This window comes from Bos javanicus, chromosome X (assembly GCF_032452875.1).
Source record: "Bos javanicus breed banteng chromosome X, ARS-OSU_banteng_1.0, whole genome shotgun sequence".
In the NCBI taxonomy this organism is placed as follows: domain Eukaryota; kingdom Metazoa; phylum Chordata; class Mammalia; order Artiodactyla; family Bovidae; genus Bos; species Bos javanicus.
In genome coordinates, this window is record NC_083897.1 from 98,860,219 (window position 1) to 98,880,347 (window position 20,129).

The window sequence follows — 20,129 nt, forward strand, 5'->3', positions numbered from 1 at the left end:
TTTTTCTCACCTGTAAAATGAGGACAGTGAGCCCAATTTTCCTTAAATATCAGACCCTGATATTTGAATAACATGCTATAGTTTGATATGGCATAATTTGCCCTCTCTCATATAGAGCAGGGCAGAGAGGTTACAGCTGAAAACCAGAGCAGAGAGAGAGACTATCTTCTCCAGAGACCTTAGAGTAATACCTAAAGCTTCAGCTTCTTGGGGATCACAATGCAGTACCTTCTGCATTCTCCATGACCATTGTGGAGTTTGAAAGAGTTAATCCATGTGAAAGGAGGTTAACAGCTCTGAAGTCTATGCCTGCATGAGAGATTAGACTTGCTTTTAACCTGAAGGAAGCCTGAAGATTGAGTTGGCTTTCTTGAAAGGGAGAGACCACAGGTAAAACAGGATCAGATCAGTGCAGAAGGAAGCTGCCTAACAAATGAATGCCCCTGGTACTGTCAGAGCCACCTGCTCATGATAGCTTGGCCCTGACAGTTCTCTTTTGGCTCTTATTTGTCTTCCAGTTCCAGTTCTAATATGGCAGGATTCTTAGGTCCTACTTACTAATGACAAGTTTCTGGACTGGCCTAGAGCCAAAGTATCCCTGGCTATTAGACTGCTAGTCTCCAGGCCTCTTTATGACTCTGCAAGGGCCAGCCTCTCCTTTACTTGATGCCCTTCAGAGGGATCTGGAAACATCTTACAGTAGCTATGAAATCTCCAAGTATATAAAGTTTGGCTTTAGAATGTACCTCATTCTCTCTTTATCTTCTCTTCTCTTACTTGATCTCGCCAAGTAAGTCTTTGAAACAAGTTGCTGCCCAGAGCAGTACATCTGCTCAGGTGAGCTACTGTCCCAAATAAGCATCAAACTCAGGTTCAGGTTGGATTGGTACCACAATATGCCAGAAATAGGGTGAGCACTGAATTTCTGCCCGTCTCAAAAGAACTAGAGTTCTGACCCCTGGGCAATAATTACTGGTTCAAGATGAGATTGTCTTCCTTAGGTTCTTGCATTAACTGGCTGAACTCGGAATAGTGAGTAGTCTTGAGGTGCAATCCAAAGGAGTTTATATATAACATGTATATAAAGTATATAACATGAGGACAATTGACCAAACCATTCTCTTCCCTTCAGATTTTATTACTTTCCCAAGAGCTTTATTTCTGGCTTTAATTTCGTTTTCTTGATTGGGGCAGATTGGAGACTATTCCCTGGCTCTTCCTCCCACCCCAGACACAAATACAACCCTCTAGCTTTGGAATAGGACATTTAGAGCTGACAGAAAAATTCACTTATTTTCTTCCCTCATGTAAGACTGATATGGCTGTCTTTGGATGACGTATTAAGACAATGAGTAGAAAGTTGAAGATAGGATGTTTTTATATAACAGCATATCTAAAGTGGCACATCTAAGGTGCTTTATCCTTGATCATCCTATAGGGATGATCCTGGAGAAGGCAAGACCAGAGCAAAACACAATTTCAGGTTACTTCCTTAGAAAGGAAAGCATTTTCCTTTATGGCCAGTTCCATAAATGCCCAGTTTTCTTCTTTCACTTTGCTTGCTTTTTCTTCCCTGTTTGCTGGGGAAAGATGCATTTATACAAGGAGAAATCCACTTGAGTTGGTGGTGGATACGAGTTCTTTGTTAAAAAATAGATGAAGAAGACTTTTGACAAAAAAGGGTCCACTGGAGAAGAGAATGACAGACAATTTGAGCATTCTTGCCTTGAGAACCCCATGAATATTATGAAAAGGCAAAAATATATGACACTGAAAGATGAAGCCCCCAGGGCAGTAGTTGTTCAATATGCTACTGGAGAAGAGTGGAGCAATAGCTCCAGAAGGAATGAAGAGGCGGAGCCAAAGTGGAAACAATGCCCAGTTGTGCGTGTGTCTGGTGATGAAAGTAAAGTCTGATGCTGTAAGAACAGTACTGCATAGGAACATGGAATGTTAGGTCCATGAATCAAGGTAAATTGAAAGTGGTCAAGCAGGAAATGGCAAGAATAAATATTGACATTTTAGGAATCAGTGAACTAAAATGGAAAGGAGTAGGTAAATTTAATCCAAATGACCATTATATCTACTACTGTGGGCAAGAATCCCTTAGAAAAAATGGAGTAGCCCTCATAGTCAACAAAAGTGTCTGAAATGCAGTACTTGAGTGGAATCTCAAAAACGATGGAATGGTCTTGGTTCTTTTCCAAGGCAAACCATTCCATGTCACAGTACTTGAAGACTATGCCCTGACCACTAATGCCAAAGAAGTTGAAGTTGAATGGTTCTATGAAGACACAATAGAGTTTCTAAAACTAACAACAAAAAAAGATATCCTTTTCATCATAGGGGACTGGAATGCAAATGTAGGAAGTCAAGAGATACCTGGAGGAACAAGCAAGTTTGACCTTGGAGTACAAAATGAAGGGGGACAAAAGCTAACACCTTCCCATGTTGGTTGGGACTGGCTGAGGCTGTGAGATGAGTGAGGACCTTTCCAACTGTATACATTGGGGGAAGTACAGCTCAGTAGGGAGAGTGCAGTGTCAGGCTGTAGACAGAGGGTGACTGTGTTGCCATGACAAGTGGTTGATGTTAGTGGGTCCAACACTGAGTTGTTGGCTGTGCTCCAATAAGTAGATGACAGGGAATTCAGAGGCAGGCAGTGTGCAATGAACCAATAATGGTTTTCTTATCTGTAAAATGAAGTCCTTAGAAATTCCTCCAACAGATTATCATCAATTAGTTACTGAGGAGGTACAGAAGTACTTTGCTGACAAAGGCCCATATATTCAAAGCTATAGTTTTTCCAGTAGTCAAGTACAGATGTGAGAGCTGGACCATAAAGAAGGCTAAGCGCCAAAGAACTGATGCTTTTGAACTGTGGTGCTGGAGAAGACTCTTGAGAGTCCCTTGAACAGCAAGGAGATCAAACCAGTCATCCTAAAGGAAATCAACCCTGAATATTCATCAGAAGGATTGATGCCAAAGCTCCAATACTTTGGCCATCTGATGTGAAGAGTTGACTCTTGGAAAAGACCCTGATGCTGGAAAATATTGAGGGCAAGAGAAGGGGGCCACAGAGGATGAGATGGTTCGATGGCATCTTCAACTCAATGGATATGAGTTTGAGCAAATTCCGGGAGATAGTGAAGGACAAGTAAGCCTGGGATGCCACAGTTCATGGGGTCACAAAGAGTCGGACATGATGAGCAACTGAACCACAGCAACAGAAGTACTTTAGACCTGAAGCCAATCCTACAATCCTACATGATAGTAGATATGAAAACTTATATAGGAATTAAATGACTTACCTAAGTTCTGTGACCTTACTCAAATCCTTTCTGTTTTCTAGATCACAGTTTTCTCACCTAGAAGATGGAGGGATTGGACCAGATAAACTCCAAGAATCCTTCTAATCCATACTCTATAATTTTTAACATTGACATAAAATACACTTAACATAATTTTTTTTACCATTTCAACCATTTTAAAGTATACAGCTCAGTGCACTTATGATGCTGTAAAACCATCACCGCTATTTAGTTCTAGAACTTTTTCATTACTCCTAAAATAAACACCTACCCATTAGTAATAATTCCTCTTTCTTCCCTCACCACAGCCTCTGGACTCCATAACATTTGTATACAGGTCAGCAGGTATAAGGCAGAGGATTTTGAGGGAAGGGATGTGGTTCAGTAGTTCAGTAGTAGGAAGAAAGAGGCAAATGAGTAGCTACAGGAGACTATTTCAGCCTGGATAGGATTGAAAAGTGGTTAGAAATACAAGGCAGATGTTGCAGGAGAACCCTAAACAAGGAACATGCCAAGTGTGGGGCACTGGCACAGTTCTATAGGATTAGTTAGTGAGACCCTACCTGTAGAGTAGCAAGTGATATAGCCTAAACAACATAACAGGTCTGACTCTAAAGTGACTCCATTTTGCCAGGTCACCACACTGAAGCAGTTTTTCTAATGTCTATCAAGTATTGTGACCTTTCTAGGAGATGAATAGATTTCAGAGAAAAGTGAACTTCCGAAAGTTCTGGCAAAGTCCATAAATATCTATACATGTACACATGTTACTTTTTTGTTACCCATCTGTCTCCCTCTCCACCCCTAGGGCACAAGACTCTGCACACAATATTTTAGAAGTAAATTCTGCATGATTTTATTTTATTTAATCGAACTATTCCTTTTGTGATTATTTGACTAATAGAAACCTAAATTCTATGAAGGTCTAAGCAGTTGATAGCCTTAGAGATCAAACTGCAACATCTGTTTATGATAGAAAAAGCTAGAGAATTCCAGAGAATTCTACTACTACTACTGCTTCATTGACTATGCTAAAGCCTTCAATTGTTTGGATCACAACAAACTGTGGAAAATTTTTAAAGAGATGGGAGTACCAGGCAGGCCACCTTACCTGCCTCCTGAGAAATCTGTATGCAGGTTAAGAAGCAACAGTTAGAACCGGACATGGAACGATGGACTGTTTCCAAATCTGGAAAGGAGTACATCAAGGCTGTATATTGTCAGACTGCTTATTTAACATCTATGCAGAGTACATCATGCACAATGCCAGGCTGGATGAAGCACAAGCTGGAATGAAGATTGCCAGGAGAAATACTAATAACCTCAGATATGCAATTGACACCACCCTAAGGACAGAAAGCAAAGGCTGTCTTTTCTTCATTGGATATTCTTGCTTCCTTTGTCAAAGATAAGGTGCCCATATTTCTGTGGGTTTATTTCTGAGCTTTCTATCTTGTTCCATTGGTCTATATTTCTGCATACAGATCTTTTGTCTCTTTAAGTAGGTTTATTCCTAGGTATTTTATTGTTTTTGTTGCAATGGTTAATGGGATTGTTTCCTTAATTTCTCATTGTTTTCATTGCTTAGTTTTCATTGTTAGTGTATAGGAATGCCATGGATTTTTTGTGTATTAATTTTATATCCTGCAACTTTACTAAATTCTTTGATTAGCTCTGGTATTTTTTGGTGGAATTTTTAAGGTTTTCTATGTATAGTATCATGTCATCTGCAACCAGTGAGAGTTTTTTTCTTTCCAATATGAATTCCTTCTCTTCTCTGACTGCCATAGCTAGGACTTCCAAAACTATATTGAATAATAGTGGTGAAAGTTGGTACCCTGGTCTTGTTCCTGATCTTAGAAGAAATGGTTTCAGTTTTTCCCCATTGAGAATAATCTTTGCTGTGGGTTTGTCATATATGGCCTTTATTATGTTGAGGAATGTTCCTTCTATGCCTACTTTCTGGAGAGTTTTTATCCTAAAGGGTGTGGAGTTTTTTTGAAAGATTTCTGTATATCTATTGAGATGATCATATGGTTTTGATATTTCAATTTGTTGATATGGTATATCATATGAATTGATTGCATGTATTAAAGAATCCTTGCATCCATGGGATAAACCCCATATAATCATGGTGTATGACCTTTTAATGTGTTGTAGGATTTTGTTTGCTGGAACTTTTTTGAGGATTTTTACATCATTGATATCAGCCTGTATTTTTCTTTCTTTCTTTTTTTTTTCTGGTATCTTTTTCGGGTTTTGGTATCAGGGTGATGATGGCCTTGTAGAATGAGTTTGGGAGTTTTACTCCCTCTACAATTTTTTGGAAGAGATTGAAATTAAGCAGGATAGGTGTTAGCTCTTGTCTAACCATTTGATAGAATTTGCCTAGGAAGTCATCTGGTCCTAGGCTTTTGTTTTTTAGATCTTTTTTCACAGTTTCAATTTCAGTGCTTGTGATTGGTCTGTTTATATTTTCTATTTCCCTCTGATTCAATCTTAGATGAGTGTTCTTTTCTACGAAATTATCCATTTTCTTCAGGTTGTTCATTTTATTGGCATAGGGTTGCTTATAGTAAGTAGTCTTATGATCCTTTGTATTCCTGTGTTGTCTGTTGTAACTTCTCCCTTTTCACCACTAATTTTTTGATTTGAATCTTCTCCCTTTTTCTCTTGATGAGTCTGGCTAATGGCTTGTCAATTTTGTTTATCTTCTCGAATAATTTGCTTTTAGTTCTGTTGATCTTTGCTATTGTTTCCTTCATTTATCCCCATTTATTTCCACTCTGATATTTATGATTTCTTTACTTCTAGTAACTTTGGGTTTTCTTTTTCTTCTTTTTATAGTTGTTTTATGTGTAAGCTTAGGTTGTTTATCAGAGAAAGCAATGGCAACCCACTCCAGTACTCTTGCCTGGAAAATCCCATGGACAGAGGAGCCTGGTAGGCTGCAGTCCATGGGGTCGCTAAGAGTCGGACACGACTGAGTGACTTCATTTTGACTTTTCACTTTCATGCATTGGAGAAGGAAATGGCAACCCACTCCAGTGTTCTTGCCTGGAGAATCCCAGGGGTGGGGGAGCCTGGTGGGCTGCTGTCTATGGGATTGCACAGAGTCAGACACGACTGAAGTGACTTAGCAGCAGCAGCAACAGGTTTTTTATTTCTTTTTCTCATTTTTTTCCCCCAGGGAGGATTGGATTGCTATAAACTTCACTGTTAGCACTTTTTTACTGCACCCCATAGGTTTTGATTTGTCATGTTTTTGTTGTTCGTTTCTATGTATTTTTTATTTCCTCCTTGATTTCTTCATTTACCTCTTGGTTATGTAGAAGTGTATTGTTGAGCCTCCATTTTTTTTGCACAGATTTTTTTTCCTGTAATTAATATTTAATCTTACAGTGTTGTGATCATAAAAAATGCTTTTTACAGTTTTAGATTTTCTTATATTTACCAAAGTTTGATTTGTGACCTGAGAGGTGATCTATCTTCAAGAATGTTCTGTGTGCACTTGAGAAAAAAGTGTATCCTTCTGTTTTTGGATGAAATGTCTTATAGATATCAATTATATCTGTCTTGATCACTGTTTCATTTAAGGTTTGTGTTTCCTTATTAATTTTCTGTGGGGATGATCTGTCCTTTGGTGTGGGTAGAGTTTGAAAGTCCCCCAGTATTATTGTGTTACTATTGATATCTTCTTTTATAGTTGTTAGCATTTGTCTTATGTATTGAGACATATGTTTGTATGTTGAGTACATATTCTTGATTTTTTTTTTTGCATTCATCACTTTGTATGTTGGGTGCACAATCTTGATATTTTTTCCCACTCATCACTTTAAATATATCCTGCTACTCCATTCTGGACCGCAGAGTTTCTACTGAAAAGTCAGTTGTTATTCTTATAGCGAGTACTTTGTATGTTTAATATTTTGCTGCTTTTAATATTTTTTCTTTGTGTTTGATTTTTATTAGTTTGAATAATATGTGTCTTGGCGTATTTCACTTTGGGTTTATCCTGTATGGGACTCTCTAGACTTTCTAGACTTAGTTGGGTATTTCTGTTCACATATTAGGGATGTTTTCAACTATAATATCCTCAAATATTTTTTTTTAATCCCCTTTCTCTCTTCTTCTGGAACCCCTATAATTTTAATGTTGTTGCACTTAATGTTGTCCCAGAGGTCTCTGAGACTGTTCTCGTTTCTTTTTATTCTTTTTTCCTTAATTTGCTCTGCTTCAGTATTCCCACCATTCTATCTTCTAGCTCACTTATCCATTCTTATGCCTCAGTGATTTTGCTATTGGTTCCCTCTAGTGTATTTTTTTCCAGTTATTATGTTGTTCATTGCTGATTGTCAGTCTGTTCTTTGTTTCTTCTAGGTCCTTGTTAAACATCTCTTGTACCTTCTTAATGCATTCCTTCATTCTATCTGTGCCTCCATTTTATTTCCAAAGTTTTGGATCATCTTTAATATCATTACTCCAAATAATGTTTCAGATAGACTGCCTATTTCCTCTTTATGTGTACTTATTTTTTTTTTTTACCATACACCTTCATCTGCTGCGTGTTTATCTATCTTTTCTTTCTGTTTAATTTACTGTGTTTGGACTTTGCATTCTGCATGCAGGCTCGAAGGTCGTAGTTCCTCTTGCTTGTGGAGTCTGCTCCCAGTTGGTGGGGTTGAACTAGGGCCTTGTGAAGATTTCTTGGTGAGAGGGACTGATGCCTGTTTTCTGGTGGGTGTAGCTGTTTCTTGATTCTCTAAAGGAAAGTTTCATGCTCAGTGGTATGTTATGGGGTATCTGTGTGCTTAGTATAACTTTGGACAGTCTTTCTGCTAATTGCTAGGTTTGTGTTCCTGTTTTCCTAATTGTTTGGTGTGAGGCATCTGGCACTGGAGCCTGCTGGCGTTTTGGTGGGGCCAGGTCTTAGGGTTGAGGTGGAAGCCTTTGGGAGAGCTCTCACCAATTAATATTCCATGGAGTAAGCAGTTCTCTGGTGATCCAGTGTCCTGGATTTGGATTTCCTATATCTTACTTTCAGGCCTGACCCCTTGCTGGAGCACCAAGACTCCACAAGTCATGCAACATGGAAAAGAAAATGAAAAGAAGAAATAGAGAAATAAGTCAAAAATGCAAACTAAAAAAATCGGAAACACAGGACTCCAAGATAAATGGGAAAAGCAACATTAATTAGACAGGAACACATAAAGAAACCCACACACTCACACTCACATAAAGAAAAAAATAAAGAATACAAAAAGGAACCAAGAAAGAAGAGAGTTATTCTCTCAATTTATCCCGCCCTCTCCTTCCCCCACTGTGTTCACAAGTCTGTTCTCTGTGCTTCCATTGCTGCCTTGCAAAGAGTTTCATCAGTACTATCTTTCTAGATTCCATACATATGTATTAATCATGATATTTGTTTTTCTTGTCCCGACTTACTTTGCTCTCTGTAATAGGTTCTAGCTTCATATACTGATTAAATCTTTAACCATGGTTTCCTCAGGAAAGGTGGAAAATAACTAGGATGAGGAGTAGTCAAAGCAGAAATTTCACTTTATCTAGACTGTTTTAACTTTTTCTTTATTTTTGTATAAAGTTGTAATCCACATATAGAAATTTAACTTTTTAAAATGTACAGTTTAATATACACACATACTTGTGTGTATGTGTATATATGATATAGATGTATGTATGTATGTACACCACATCATCACATTTTGGCTTATCCATTTATTAATTAATGAATGTTGTGATTGTTTTCACTGTTTGCCTATTAAGAATAATGCTGCTATGAACATTTGCATATAAGTTTTTGTCTGAACATATATCTGCAGTTCTCTTGAGTATATGCCTAGAAATAAAATTGCTGGATTATATGGTAACTACGTGTTTAACTTTTGAAGAACTGCCACAGGGGCTGCACCATTTTATATTCCTATCAGCAGTATATGAGGGTTCTGATCTCTCCACTTTTTCATCAATACATGATATTATCCTTTCATTTTTATTATAGCCATCCTGGTGGGTATAAATTGGTATCGCATAATGACTTTGATTTTTATTTCCCTGATGACTAATGGTATCAAGCATCTTTTTATGTGTTTATTGCCATTATCTTTTTTGGAGAAAATTCTATTCAGATGCTTTGCCCATTTTAAGTGGGTATTTGCCTTTTTACTGTTGAATTCTATATATTCTGGATACTAGATCCTTATCAGATATAATATGTGCAAATATTTTCTCCCATTCTGTGGGTTGTTTCACTTTCTTGATGCTATCACTTACAGTACAAAAGTGTTTAATTTCAATGAAACCTAATTTATATTTTTTCCCTTTGGTTACTTGTGATTTAAATGTCATGTATAAGAAGTTAGTCTAATCCAAGGTCACAAAAGTTTGCTTTTGTGTTTTCTCTGAATTATTTTATAATTTGGCATCTTACACTTAGGACTTTGATACATTTTGCATTAATTTTATATACAGAATGAGATATGAGGACAAATTTATTCTTTTGCATTTGGATATCCCATGGTCTCAGCACAATTTGTTGGAAAGATTATACTCTCCCCCTTGAATTGTCTTGACAACTTTGAAAAATCTTAATTCAGTATAAATGTAGGGTATATTTCCAAACTTCATCTATCACATTAATCTTTATGTCTATTTCTGTGAGAGTATACCTTTGGTTATTAAAGGTTTTTAGTAAATTTTGAAATCAGGAAGTGTAAGTCTTCCAACTTTGTTCTTTTTCAAAATGTTTTGGTTACTTTCAGTCTCCTGAATTTCTATATGAAATTTGGAATCAACTTGTCAATTTCTGCAAAGACTCAGTCTGAATCTTTTGATATGGATTGTATTGAATCTAAATCATTTTGCAGTTCAGTTCAGTTCAGTAGCTCAGTCGTGTCTGACTTTGCAACCCCATGGACTGCAGCATGCCAGTCCTCCCTGTCCATCACCAACTCCCGGCGTCCACCCAAACCCAGTAAATATTTAGTGATCATTCATTCAGGAAGTTTTTATTCAGAGGCAGTATCAGTTCAGTTCAGTTCAGTCACTCGTCATGTCCAACTCTTTGAGACCCCATGGACTGCAGCATGCCAGTCCTCCCTGTCCATCACCAATTCCCAGAGTTTACTCAAACTCATGTCCATTGAGTTGGTGATGCCATCCAACCATCTCATCTTCTGTCGTCCCCTTCTCCTCCTGCCTTCAATCTTTCCCAGCATCAGGGTTTTTTCAAATGAGTCAGCTCTTCGCATCAGGTGGCCAAAGTATCAGAGTTTCAGCTTCAACATCAGTCCTTCCAATGAACACTTAGGACTGATTTCCTTTAGAATGGACTGGTCTTTGCAGTCTAAGGGACTCCCAAGAGTCTTATCTAACACCAGAGTTCAAAAGCATCAATTCTTCAGTGCTCAGCTTTCTTTATAGTCCAACTATCATATACATACATGACTACTGGAAAAACCATAGCTATGATTAGATGGACCTTTGTTGGCAAAGTAATGTCTCTCTGCTTTTTAATATGCTTTCTAGGTTGGTCATAACTTTTCTTCCAAGGAGCAAGTGGAATCTAAATCATTTTGCAGAATACTACCTTAACAATGTTAAATCTTCCACTTGATGAACATGAGGCATCTTTCTCTTTACGTAGGTCCTCTTTACTTTCTTTCAACAATGTTTTGCATTTTTCAGTGTACAAATATTGTACTTCTTTTATTAAATATATTCCTAAATATTTTGTTCCTTCTAATGTACATATATGTAATTGTTTTCTTAATTTCATTTTTAGATTGTTTATTACTAGTGTCTAGAAAAACAATTGGTTTTTGTATATTGATCTTACATCCTGCAACATTGCTGAACTCATTTATAATTAGTTATAAAAGGAATTTGTTTTGTGTGTGGATTTCTTAAGATTTTTTACATATGAACACATCATACATGAATAATTTTGCTTTTTCTTTCTGATCTGAATGCCTTTTTGTTTCTTTTCTCCCCAGTTGCTCTAGTCAGAATGTTCAGTACAAATGTTGCATGGAAGTGATGTTCATTTTGACTGTAGGATGAAAACATTCAATCTTCCACTCTTAAGTATAATATTAGCTGTATTTTTAAAAATAAATTTCCATCATCAGTTTGAGAAAGTTCCTTTTTAATCCTAATTTGTTGAGTGTTTTTTTTTTTTAATCAAGAAAAGTGAAAGTGACATTGCTCAGTCATGTCTAACTCTTTGTGACCCCAAGGACTGTAGCCCACCAGGATGGATTCCATGGAGAATCATTGGAATTAGACAACCTGAAAAGATGGACAAATTGGAGGATTCCATGGAGAATCCTTCCATGGGATTCTCCAGGCAAGAATACTGGAGTGGGTTGCCATTTCCTTCTCTAGGGGATCTTCCTGACCCAGGGATTGAACCCGGGTCTCCTGCATTACAGGCAGACGCTTTAACCTCTGAGCCACCAGGGAAGCCCTTTATCAGAAAGGGTGTTGAATTTTGATAAATGCTTTTTCTGTGTCTACTGATATGATCATGTCTGTTTTTAAAACCTTTATTTCATTAATATAGTGTATTCTGTTGACTGATTTTTATGTTGAAACAACCTTGCATTTCTGGGATCAATCCCATCTGGTAAGGTGAAGGATTTTTTTAAGTGTTAATGGATTTTATTTGCAAAGTATTTTGTTGAAAATTTCTGCATTTCTATTAATATTTTTCAGAAGGGCTTATGAAAACTTGATGTTATTTCTCTGTAAATGTTTGATAGAATGCACTAGTGATGCCATCTGGTCCTTGGCTTTTCCCAAGTGGGAAGTTTTTTATTATTAGTAATGCAGTCATTTTTTTTGTCATAGGTCTATTCAGATTTTCTATTTTTTTCTTGAGTCAGTGTCTGTAGTTTTTTTGTAGTTTGTTTCTTTCTAGGAATTTGTCCATCTTTTCAGGTTGTCTAATTTGTTTTTATGTACAGAGTATTTCCTTTAATCCTTTTTATTTCTGCTAGATTGGTGCTAATATTCCCTCTTTTATTCCTGATTTTAATAATTGGAATCTTCTCCCTTTTTTCTATTTTAACTTTTTACAAAGCAATATATTCCTGTACCAACTATGTAACTTAAAAAAAAAAAAAACAAGAAAAATGGAAGATGCATACAAAATAAAAAGACATATCAAAATGGTGATCTGGGTATGTTGCTAACACCTTAGTAGTCATTTCTTCTCTATGGGCCCCAGTTTCTTTATTAGGAAGTTGAGATGTTGGTTTATAGTTGCTGAAGCAGTTGAAAGTTTTTGGATTGTATTATTTCCATATTCAAATGTGGGATTAAACAAATTTCCATGTTCAAATATGGAATTAAAGATTATAGTTGAGAATGTTTCTGGACAGAAAGTTAAACAGTTTGGGAAATGTCCAGTATTTCTGAAGGGGCATAATAGAAGGTAATGATGGAAATGTAGACCGAAACCATATTATTGTAATTTCTCTGTAACATGAGAGACTTGGACTTGGCAATGGGGAGCTATTTGAGAATTTGGGGGTGTGAGAGTAGCCAATCAAAGTGTTCATCAAGGAAACTGGCCTGATAGTGGTGTGTGGGCAGGGATTAGAGCTGGGAGATCACCCAGGGAGATCACTCAGGAAGTGGGGGCCACATCAATGGAAATGGAAAAGGAAGAGATGAAAAACAGAGATTTTTTTTTTCTGATTTTGAAAGTACTCTCTAGAAATGAGGGAAGAAGAGTCAGTTGTCTTGCTTACCCCATGTTGCTCACAATGATTAGGCACAGAATAAGTCCAAAGTAGATATTTGTTAAATTGAATTACATTAACACAGGCTTGTTTAGAGTTCAGTAAAGGCTGAAGGAAATTGTCTTCAAGTACTCTGGAAGTGCTTCCAAGAAAGCCTTCCAATTTGCCAGGTTTAGGGCATTGTCTATCTTCTTATTTTGTGCATGTTTGCTAAATTGCTTCAGTCCTGTCTGACTCTTTGCAACCCTATGGACTGTAGCCCTCTAGGTTCCTCTGTCCATGGGATTCTCCAGGCATGAATACTGGAGTGAGTGCTGTGCCCTCCTCCAGGGGATCTTTCCAACCCAGGTATTGAACCCATGTCTCCTGTGGCTACTGTATTACAGGCAGATTCTTTACTGCTGAGCTTATTATTTTTTTTTTTTTTTTTTTTATTTATTTATTTTTTTTTTTTCTTCCAATTTTATTTTATTTTTAAACTTTACATAATTGTATTAGTTTTGCCAAATATCAAAATGAATCCACCACAGGTATACATGTGTTCCCCATCCCAAACCCTCCTCCCTCCTCCCTCCCCATACCATCCCTCTGGGCCGTCCCAGTGCACCAGCCCCAAGCATCCAGCATCATGCATCGAACCTGGACTGGCAACTCGTTTCCTACATGATATTTTACATGTTTCATTGCCATTCTCCCACATCTTCCCACCCTCTCCCTCTCCCACAGAGTCCATAAGACTGTTCTATACATCAGTGTCTCTTTTGCTGTCTCGTACACCGGGTTATTGTTACCATCTTTCTAAATTCCATATATATGCGTTAGTATACTGTATTTATGTTTTTCCTTCTGGCTTACTTCACTCTGTATAATAGGCTCCAGTTTCATCCACCTCATTAGAACTGATTCAAATGTATTCTTTTTAATGGCTGAGTAATACTCCATTGTGTATATGTACCACAGCTTTCTTATCCATTCATCTGCTGATGGACATCTAGGTTGCTTCCATGTCTTGGCTATTATAAACAGTGCTGCGATGAACATTGGGGTACACGTGTCTCTTTCCCTTCTGGTTTCCTCAGTGTGTATGCCCAGCAGTGGGGTTGCTGGATCATAAGGCAGTTCTATTTCCAGTTTTTTAAGGAATCTCCACACTGTTCTCCATAGTGGCTGTACTAGTTTGCATTCCCACCAACAGTGTAAGAGGGTTCCCTTTTCTCCACACCCTCTCCAGCATTTATTATTTGTAGACTTTTGGATCGCAGCCATTCTGACTGGTGTGAAATGGTACCTCATAGTGGTTTTGATTTGCATTTCTCTGATAATGAGTGATGTTGAGCATCTTTTCATGTGTTTGTTAGCCATCTGTATGTCTTCTTTGGAGAAATGTCTATTTAGTTCTTTGGCCCATTTTTTGATTGGGTCGTTTATTTTTCTGGAGTTGAGCTGTAGGAGTTGCTTGTATATTTTTGAGATTAGTTGTTTGTCGGTTGCTTCATTTGCTATTATTTTCTCCCATTCTGAAGGCTGTCTTTTCACCTTGCTAATAGTTTCCTTTGATGTGCAGAAGCTTTTAAGGTTAATTAGGTCCCATTTGTTTATTTTTGCTTTTATTTCCAATATTCTGGGAGGAGGGTCATAGAGGATCCTGCTGTGATGTATGTCGGAGAGTGTTTTGCCTATGTTTTCCTCTAGGAGTTTTATAGTTTCTGGTCTTACGTTTAGATCTTTAATCCATTTTGAGTTTATTTTTGTGTATGGTGTTAGAAAGTGGTCCAGTTTCATTCTTTTACAAGTGGTTGACCAGATTTCCCAGCACCACTTGTTAAAGAGATTGTCTTTAATCCATTGTATATTCTTGCCTCCTTTGTCGAAGATAAGGTGTCCATATGTGCGTGGATTTATCTCTGGGCTTTCTATTTTATTCCATTGATCAATATTTCTGTCTTTGTGCCAGTACCATACTGTCTTGATAACTGTGGCTTTGTAGTAGAGCCTGAAGTCAGGTAAGTTGATTCCTCCAGTTCCATTCTTCTTTCTCAAGATCGCTTTGGCTATTCGAGGTTTTTTGTATTTCCATACAAATTGTGATATTATTTGTTCTAGCTCTGTGAAGAATACTGTTGGTAGCTTGATAGGGATTGCGTTGAATCTATAAATTGCTTTGGGTAGTATACTCATTTTCACTATATTGATTCTTCCAATCCATGAACATGGTATATTTCTCCATCTATTAGTGTCCTCTTTGATTTCTTTCACCAGTTATTTATAGTTTTCTATATATAGGTCTTTAGTTTCTTTAGGTAGATATATTCCTAAGTATTTTATTCTTTCCGTTGCAATGGTGAATGGAATTGTTTCCTTAATTTCTCTTTCTGTTTTCTCATTATTAGTGTATAGGAATGCAAGGGATTTCTGTGTGTTGATTTTATATCCTGCAACTTTACTGTAGTCATTGATTATTTCTAGTAATTTTCTGGTGGACTCTTTAGGGTTTTCTATGTAGAGGATCATGTCATCTGCAAATAGTGAGAGTTTTACTTCTTCTTTTCCAATTTGGATTCCTTTTATTTCTTTTTCTGCTCTGATTGCTGTGGCCAAAACTTCCAAAACTATGTTGAATAGTAATGGTGAAAGTGGGCACCCTTGTCTTGTTCCTGACTTTAGAGGAAATGCTTTCAATTTTTCACCATTGAGGATAATGTTTGCAGTGGGTTTGTCATATATAGCTTTTATTATGTTGAGGTATGTTCCTTCTATTCCTGCTTTCTGGAGAGTTTTTATCATAAATGTATGTTGAATTTTGTCAAAGGCTTTCTCTGCATCTATTGAGATAATCATATGGTTTTTATTTTTCAATTTGTTAATGTGGTGTATTACATTGATTGATTTGCGGATATTGAAGAATCCTTGCATCCCTGGGATAAAGCCCACTTGATCATGGTGTATGATCTTTTTAATGTGTTGTTGGATTCTGATTGCTAGAATTTTGTTAAGGATTTTTGCATCTATGTTCATCAGTGATATTGGCCTGTAGTTTTCTTTTTTTGTGGGATCTTTGTCAGGTTTTGGTATTAGGGTGATGGTGGCCTCATAGAATGAGTTTGGAAGTTTACCTTCCTCTGCAATTTTCTGGAAGAGTTTGAGCAGGATAGGTGTTAGCTCTTCTCTAAATTTTTGGTAGAATTCAGCTGTGAAGCCGTCTGGACCTGGGCTTTTGTTTGCTGGAAGATTTTTGATTACAGTTTCAATTTCCATGCTTGTGATGGGTCTGTTAAGATTTTCTATTTCTTCCTGGTCGAGTTTTGGAAAGTTGTACTTTTCTAAGAATTTGTCCATTTCTTCCACGTTGTCCATTTTATTGGCATATAATTGTTGATAGTAGTCTCTTATGATCCTTTGTATTTCTGTGTTGTCTGTTGTGATCTCTCCATTTTCGTTTCTAATTTTGTTGATTTGATTTTTCTCCCTTTGTTTCTTGATGAGTCTGGCTAATGGTTTGTCAATTTTATTTATCCTTTCAAAGAACCAGCTTTTGGTTTTGTTGATTTTTGCTATGGTCTCTTTTGTTTCTTTTGCATTTATTTCTGCTCTAATTTTTAAGATTTCTTTCCTTCTACTAACCCTGGGGTTCTTCATTTCTTCCTTTTCTAGTTGCTTTAGGTGTAGAGTTAGGTTATTTATTTGACTTTTTTCTTGTCTCTTGAGGTGTGCCTGTATTGCTATGAACTTTCCCCTTAGGACTGCTTTTACCGTGTCCCACAGGTTTTGGGTTGTTGTGTTTTCATTTTCATTCGTTTCTATGCAAATTTTGATTTCTTTTTTGATTTCTTCTGTGATTTGTTGGTTATTCAGCAGCGTGTTGTTCAGCCTCCATATGTTGGAATTTTTAATAGTTTTTCTCCTGTAATTGAGATCTAATCTTACTGCATTGTGGTCAGAAAAAATGCTTGGAATGATTTCTATTTTTTTGAATTTACCAAGGCTAGCTTTATGGCCCAGGATGTGATCTATCCTGGAGAAGGTTCCATGTGCGCTTGAGAAAAAGGTGAAATTCATTGTTTTGGGATGAAATGACCTATAGATATCAATTAGGTCTAACTGGTCTATTGTATCGTTTAAAGTTTGTGTTTCCTTGTTAATTTTCTGTTTAGTTGATCTATCCATAGGTGTAAGTGGGGTATTAAAGTCTCCCACTATTATTGTGTTATTGTTAATTTCTCCTTTCATACTTGTTAGCATTTGTCTTCTGTACTGTGGTGCTCCCGTGTTGGGTGCATATATGTTTATAATTGTTATATCTTCTTCTTGGATTGATCCTTTGATCATTATGTAGTGACCTTCTTTGTCTCTTTTCACCGCCTTTGTTTTAAAGTCTATTTTATCTGATATGAGTATTGCTACTCCTGCTTTCTTTTGGTCCCTATTTGCATGGAAAATCTTTTTCCAGCCCTTCACTTTCAGTCTGTATGTGTCCCCTGTTTTGAGGTGGGTCTCTTGTAGACAACATATGTAGGGGTCTTGTTTTTGTATCCATTCAGCCAGTCTTTGTCTTTTGGTTGGGGCATTCAACCCATTTACATTTAAGGTAATTACTGATAAGTATGTTCCCGTTGCCATTTACTTTATTGTTTTGGGTTCGAGTTTATACACCGTTTTTGTGTTTCCTGTCTAGAGAATATCCTTTAGTATTTGTTGGAGAGCTGGTTTGGTGGTGCAGAATTCTCTCAGCTTTTGCTTGTCTGAAAAGCTTTTGATTTCTCCTTCATACTTGAATGAGATCCTTGCTGGGTACAATAATCTGGGCTGTAGGTTATTTTCTTTCATCATTTTAAGTATGTCTTGCCATTCCCTCCTGGCTTGAAGAGTTTCTATTGAAAGATCAGCTGTTATCCTTATGGGAATTCCCTTGTGTGTTATTTGTTGTTTTTCCCTTGCTGCTTTTAATATTTGTTCTTTGTGTTTGATCTTTGTTAATTTGATTAATATGTGTCTTGGGGTGTTTCTCCTTGGGTTTATCCTGTTTGGTACTCTCTGGGTTTCTTGGACTTGGGTGATTATTTCCTTCCCCATTTTAGGGAAGTTTTCCACTATTATCTCCTCAAGTATTTTCTCATGGTCTTTCTTTTTGTCTTCTTCTTCTGGAACCCCTATGATTCGAATGTTGTAGCGTTTAATATTGTCCTGGAGGTCTCTGAGATTGTCCTCATTTCTTTTAATTCGTTTTTCTTTTATCCTCTCTGATTCATTTATTTCTACCATTCTATCTTCTAATTCACTAATCCTGTCTTCTGCCTCTGTTATCCTACTGTTTGTTGCCTCCAGAGTGTTTTTAATTTCACTTATTGCATTATTCATTATATATTGACTCTTTTTTATTTCTTCTAGGTCCTTGTTAAACCTTTCTTGCATCTTCTCAATCCTTGTCTCCAGGCTATTTATCTGTGATTCCATTTTAGTTTCAAGATTTTGGATCAATTTCACTATCATTATTCGGAATTCTTTATCAGGTAGATTCCCTATCTCTTCCTCTTTTGTTTGGTTTGGTGGGCATTTATCCTGTTCCTTTATCTGCTGAGTATTCCTCTGTCTCTTCATCTTGTTTAAATTGCTGAGTTTGGGGTGTCCTTTCTGTATTCTGGCAGTTTGTGGAGTTCTCTTTATTATGGCGTTTCCTCACTGTGTGTGGGTTTGTACAGGTGGCTTGTCAAGGTTTCCTGGTTAGGGAAGCTTGTGTCGGTGTTCTGGTGGGTGGAGCTGTATTTCTTCTCTCTGGAGTGCAATGAAATGTCCAGTAATGAGTTATGAGATGTCTCTAGTTTTGGGGTGACTTTGGGCAGCCTGTATCTTGAAGCTCAGGACTGTGTTCCTTTGTTGCTGGAGAATTTGCTTGGTATGTCTTGCCCTGGAACTTATTGGCCCTTGTGTGGTGCTTGGTTTCAGTGTCGGTATGGAGGCATTTGATGAGCTCCTGTCAATGAATGTTCCTTGGAGTCAGGAGTTCCCTGGAGTCAGGGTTTGGACTTAAGTCTCCTGCTTCCGATTATCGGTCTTATTTTTACAGTAGTTTCAAAACTTCTCCTTCTATACAGCACCATTGATAAAACATCTACATTAAAGATGATAAGTTTCTCTACAGTGAGGGTCACTCAGAGAGGTTCACAGGGTTACATGGAGAAGAGAAGAGGGAGGAGGGAGTTAGAGGTGACCCAAATGAGATGAGGTGAATCAATAGTGGAGAGAGTGGGCTAGCCAGTAGTCACTTCCTTATGTGCACTCCACAACTGGACCACTCAGAGATGTTCACGGGGTTATACAGAGAAGAGAAGAAGGAGGAAGGTAACAGAGGTGGCCAGAAGGATAAAAGGGGGGAATGAAAAGGAGGGAGACAGATCCAGCCAGTAATCAGTTCCCTAAGTGTTCTCCACCGTCTGGAACACACAGAAATTCACAGAGTTGGGTAGAGTAGAGAGGGGTTAGGAAGGAGACACTGCTGAGCTTATTATTGACAGTCTTCTTACTTGTCACCCAGGAGCCTTTGTATGCTCATTGCAGTGTCAATGAATAGTATGTTCATACTTGTGAGCAGCCTGAACAAATTTTTGGGAAACAGATTGATATGGTACTCTGGGTACTTAGAACATCCAGGGAAAAAGCTCATGGGCTGATTTGGATCAATTCACTTTAATGTGCAAGCAGAAAAGGGCATTCATCTCCATAGAACAGGGATGTTCTCAAGAGCAGGAAACTTAGAGGTTAGATCAGAAAGTCATAGCCTCCTGCTCAAGGTATCTTTTATGAGATCTTGGGCCTGGTGGGAGGCACAATAATTGGATCTTATGTGACACTTTTTTCAAGGCTGAGAAACATCATCCCAGGAATATCAGCTCCACAAAAGGCAGACTTTTTTTTTTTTTTCCTGTTGCTGCTTTATCTCTGGTATCTGGTATACAGTAAGCAATTAACAGATTTAATGAGTGAATGAATCTGCCAGTTGTTCTTTAGGATTAAGGCAGTATCTTAATCCAGGTAGTGGGCTCCTGGGGTTGTTACAGTA

General features: G+C 37.5%; 1 protein-coding gene and 1 non-coding gene across 17 annotated transcripts in view; one reads left to right on the forward strand and one right to left on the reverse strand.

Annotated features, from left to right (window-relative positions):
- Positions 1-20,129, forward strand: part of ARHGEF9 (Cdc42 guanine nucleotide exchange factor 9) — a 426,609-nt gene that overhangs the window by 274,913 nt on the left and 131,567 nt on the right. The window lies entirely within an intron of this gene.
- TRNAY-GUA (transfer RNA tyrosine (anticodon GUA)) lies at positions 11,720-11,792 on the reverse strand. The gene has a single exon. It is a non-coding gene; the product is annotated as a tRNA-Tyr (tRNA).